The sequence below is a fragment of the Dipodomys merriami genome, unplaced genomic scaffold (genome assembly GCF_024711535.1).
Source record: "Dipodomys merriami isolate MVZ:Mamm:240054 unplaced genomic scaffold, mDipMer1.0.p SCAF_298, whole genome shotgun sequence".
In the NCBI taxonomy this organism is placed as follows: domain Eukaryota; kingdom Metazoa; phylum Chordata; class Mammalia; order Rodentia; family Heteromyidae; genus Dipodomys; species Dipodomys merriami.
Window position 1 is genome coordinate 585,991 of NW_027204470.1, and position 5,290 is coordinate 591,280.

At 33.0% G+C, this 5,290-nt stretch overlaps 1 pseudogene; it reads left to right on the plus strand.

The window, feature by feature from the left end:
• Positions 1-4,548: 4,548 nt before the first annotated feature.
• Positions 4,549-4,648, plus strand: LOC138839210 (U6 spliceosomal RNA; annotated as a pseudogene).
• Positions 4,649-5,290: the final 642 nt, after the last annotated feature.

The following is a 5,290-nucleotide window of genomic DNA, read 5'->3' on the forward strand; positions in this document are numbered from 1 at the left end:
TTAATGTTCACTGGGGTTACAGCAATTGTAAGGTACTGAATGCATAACTTTTCAAACTTGTTATCCCCTCTCTCATTTTTCTCACAGTTTTTCCTTCACCCCTATGCCCCTCAAAAGTTTTAATGTACATTTCCAACTTATTGTCTTGTGAGAATTGCTATTGCATTGGTTTGCTCTTTGTTCTTTGCCTCACCATTTTTTTGTTCCTGTTCCCTTACCTAATTAAGGTAAATGTATACACAATACACATGGTACCAAAATCAAACACAGCAGGGGATAAACCATAGGGGAAAATCTCAAAAGAAATAGAAATCACATAGTACATAAAAACCAACAACCGCAAATAAATATTTCTGTTTCCATATCTTGGAGTTCATTTTGCTCAGCATCAGCTTATATGGTCATATATATGCATAACAAAGGCACTGGAAAATAGTTCCATGGACACTATATCACGAAAACAACACGTTAACTGTTTTTGATGGTGAAGGCAGGATTAAGATAGGTGAATTCACGATTCTGATAAAAGAATTTCAAAAGAGTTTTAAAATTAATGACAGGTAAATTTTAATTGTTCAAACGTTTTAACAACTTAGACTATTAAGACAATTTAAAATTGTCTGGGAAAATAGCTTTCATGCAAAGAAATCCGTGGAGACTTAGCTGAGAGCTAGCAATGTGGGTGAATATGACTCATTTTCACACTAAACAAACAAGCCTCACAAACCTTGCTGTGAATCCTGTAGGTTCACTTGAGAATTGTCCTTACCCAGGAAATATATTCTCACTGTGTGAAACAAGGTTGTAGTGGAATTTAAATTCAAAGTTCTTTTTAAAAAAAGACATCAAAATTTGTGAATTGACATTTAATTACCAAACAGTAATTCTCTGAAAAAGAAGGAAAGATGTAATTCAAAATCACTTGATTTTATTAAAAGTATGAGAAAAGAGTAGTGAAGAAAGATGAGAGAAACCATAGAGGACTGTATTCTCTCCAGTGGTGTAATGCGTTCTTGTTCTTGTTTCTTCCATTCTATCTCCACAAACTATAAAGTGTACCTCAGGACTGGAGTAACCAGTTCAGACAAAGAATACTCAAAGAATGGGGGCTGGGAAAGTGGCTCAGTGGTAGAGCGCTTGCCTTGCATGCCTGAGGCCCTGGGTTCCATTCCTCAGCATCACATAAGCAAAAAGAAAATGGCCGGAAGTGGAGCTATGGCTCAAGTGGTAGAGCGCTAGCTTTGAGCTGAAGAGCTGAGGGACAGCGCCCAGCCCAGAGTTCAGGCCCCATGACCAGACACCCCCCCAAAAAAGAATACTCACAGAAGAAAATATTTGCAGTAGATGTAGGTGATATATAACCTTTGACAATCTATTTAAATGTGTTCAAAATTCTCCCTTACACCAAACTGCCCTCTTTCAACAGTTTGTTTGCTTTTCCCATGACAGCGCTTCATTAACTGCTTAAAATTTTGTGAGCTCATATACATACTCTCTAGAGATTGCTGTTGGTTGTGATTTTTGTGTGTTTTTGTTTGTAGTTGTGTTTTTAACTGAATTTCAAAAGGTTGTGCAAGTGTGTTACAATTAAATATGTCCAACTAATTGTCCAATGCTCCTGGATCAGAGTCACTTTTTATCATTCTCAACCAACCCTTTCTCCAAGATTTCTTTCAGATTTACGACTTCCTTTATTACATTTGTACATTGAGTATTCTAGCTGTACTTGCCCCTTGTTCCATTTTTCATTCATTTTATGTCTTTACTATTATTCCTTTCTGGTTTCAACTTCCTGATAGTCATTCTGTTAAACTGTCTGTTAATACTTTGAAAGATTTATATACATTCCATGGAGTTTCAATCCCACATATACTTGAACTGATGTCAGCTTATATTTCCATAATTCATTCATCTGCAATAACAATTTGCAAGACTGGAGATGTGAAGCACCTAGACATGATTTTATTCTCATCTTTTTGGAAGATTAATCTTTAGTCACCAAGAAAGTTTAAAAATCACTTAGAATTTATACCTAACTACCAGTTTTTATAAATGGCTTTGTACAATGGTGTGTGATTATTTTATTTTACATGGGATGATATTTTCTACTACCTATAAGTTTTAGAAAAAGAAGAAAATTAAATTTACTACTGTAGAGGAATATGATAGAAATAGAAGACAGATTTTATCTTTGTCACATCTCTGATCAGTACCCATATTCAAGACTTAAAATCATATTTCTTACTTTGTTTGACAGATAGGGAAATTATATGATAAGGCAACAATGATAAGGCAACTACTAGTGACTTTTTAAAATGTACCTTCTTATGTGATGAAATTTACTTTATTAGCTAATATTTGGGTTTGAATTATGGGAGGCTGATCTATTTAACACATTTCTGGAAGGCACCTACTGACCAACGCAAATGGTGGGAGATACTATTTCTACCCATTAATGACTGGTTGAACTTATTTGGCATTAGGGCTGGGTAAATAAATCAACTATTGTAACTTGATTCCTACACTTGAAAAACTTTTAATGTCACTATCATCTACCTGTCAAGTGTTATTTTGGTGAATATGATTTTTAAAAGTTTATTTGAAAAGGAATATACTTTCAAGAGATTAAATGTAGGTTATCATTGGTTTGAGAATGACAACATTTTTAGAGTACAAAACCAAGATTTACTGAAGTACCAGTGTTTTGAATTTCTAAGGGTCTTCTCAATTAATGTTTTTCAAAATTATATTTGACCTCTAAGTCAAGTTTTCCTAGCCTTGGTAGAACAATTATGGATCTATCATTCCAGGGATTTTTTGGCCTACTTATGCTGGACTGAAATCTTTTATTCATCATTAGGAATGGGGTATTAAAAATAATCTTGTGACATTTGTGATTTTGTTTACTCATATGGGCTGGGCATCTGTAAATTGAAAGTTTGAACTACAGTACTTTCTCTCATATTTTGTGATCTCATCTTTCATTTTAAGTTGTCTTACATTTCACAATTGCTTACTGCTAATTCCTGCGAGGTATTTTAGTACTGAAATATTATAGGAAATGAGAAATTGAGATGGGTCTTCAATTACTTTCTCTTAGCATGTTGCATGGGCCAAGGTGAGAAGTCTTGCCCATATTATCTAGTGATGCAGGCAACTGGGATCTGATATCCTTGGACCCGTGGGTACTGCAGAAGAATAATAGTTTTTAGGCATCATATCAGCAAAATTTGGGTGTAATCAGTAAGAATGTTTCAGAAATACGTAGAAAAACACTTTGGGACTAGCGAGTTAACACAATAAATACAGCAGCAGTGTAAAATATCTTCTAGATTAGAGGAAAACAATACTTACTGTTTTTTTTTTATTATGTGAATTCAGAAGACCAAGAACAGTTAGAAGGTATCACAAGTTTATACCGAAGACATTGCATTGATACTTTTTATATACTAATATATATTCTAAACCTAATTATTTATGTTCCAATCTATTTATGGGAGTAAATTTCAATTTATTTGTTAAATTATCAATTAATTCTAGTAAGGTTCACTGCGTGAAATTTAAGATCAGCACATATAAATATAAAATATATAAGTATATATAATATAAGAAATTGTTATGCATTGTTCTGTTGTGGTTAGGGTATCAAAGGCAACTGTGATTTAAAGTATTATTCCATTATCTCTACCTCAGTTTTTGGTAGAATTAAACATAGAACCTTACTATTTGTAAATTTACAGCCTAGAGGCAAGAGGAAACACTTTGATTAAAACATTACCAAATTAAGTCCTAATATCCGGGAGAAACATATGGACTTCTCCAGGAGCTATGGAAATATTTGTTGATAGAAAGTCAGTAGTGTAAGTTCCTGCCTGGTTGGATGGTAGACTGGCCAGGATATTAGGTAAACATGCATATGAACAATTTTTTCACCTTCTTGGCTTTAGCTACTTTTGAAATGATAGGTATAATAAACAATTATATTTTGATAAAATACCTTCTATTCTGAACAATTCGGTCTGAAGTGTTCATCTCTCTATGAACCCTTGTAACTAAGATTAGTTTTGTTCCAGTAAGACAATCTATGCTGTCAGGGTAAGATGTTCTGGTTGGTCTGTTCCTACATGGAAGAAGGGTAAAGGTTCAGGAAGACATTTGTACCACTGCGACCTCATTTAGGAAATTTTAAGCTGCAGAAATTTAGAAGTAGCTTTTAAGCAAGGCTTACTTTGAATCCATTAGCTCCACAAAGTTAACTCAGTTGATAAGTAAGTACTTGAAAAGCCATCAGCTTTGGATTTAGCTATAAAGGCTTCAAAATATGATCAAATTTAAAATGAAAACGACAAAATAGTCATTGACAAAAAATTGCAAATGTGAGTAATCGAGCAAACAATGTAAGTTTTTCCCACTATACACAGAAATTTAGAGAAATAAGATCAATAGCATTTTAGGGACAATAAGGGTTCCTTGTTACAAATAGGCAACCAAGGATATATGCCTGTATAAAGATTGCATCATTAACTACTTAAATTTAGAGGATACTACATGCTTCAGCAGCAGGTCTACCCAAATGACAACAAAACAGAGATTAACATGGCACTTGCAGAAGGATGATACAATAATTCGTGAAATATTCCATATTTTTCATTCTACAAATGCAAGAAATGACAAACAGTTATTAAAAAGTTGATTACAAAAACACAAGTGTAACAATACATGTAATTCATAGAATTAAAGGTTAGTTTGACATCAGTGTATTAAATCTTCACCTTAGAAAGGCCCTTACATAGCATAGCCTTTACAAAACTTGAATTTTTTATATGGAATGTAATCTGAAAGGACGCATTTATTAATGAATCTATATATTATAAAACAATGTAGACTTCAAAGTATTATATCTAGAAGATAATGAAATAGATTATGGACTCTATACAAACCTAGATATACTTTTTTTTTCAGACAAGCACCAGGAATAACTTTAGTTTCTATACTATACAACAGATAAGTTAAAATTTTAAAAAAATGACAAGCTCTGCAGAAATCATTATAGATGCATACAATCAACTCTTGAATACATTTTGACATCAAAGTGAGGCAATTCACGTGGAAGAATACCATGGAATCCATGAATTTTTAAATTAAGATATTGCTGTTGCTTTTTATTATCAAAATATTTTGTAGGGACACAAAGGATGGAATGGCACCTTTGAAATTTAAGAAACTTAACCAAACCATTACTACATAAGAGAATAATTTGTACAGCTTTCCACAACTTCAAAGAGGTAGT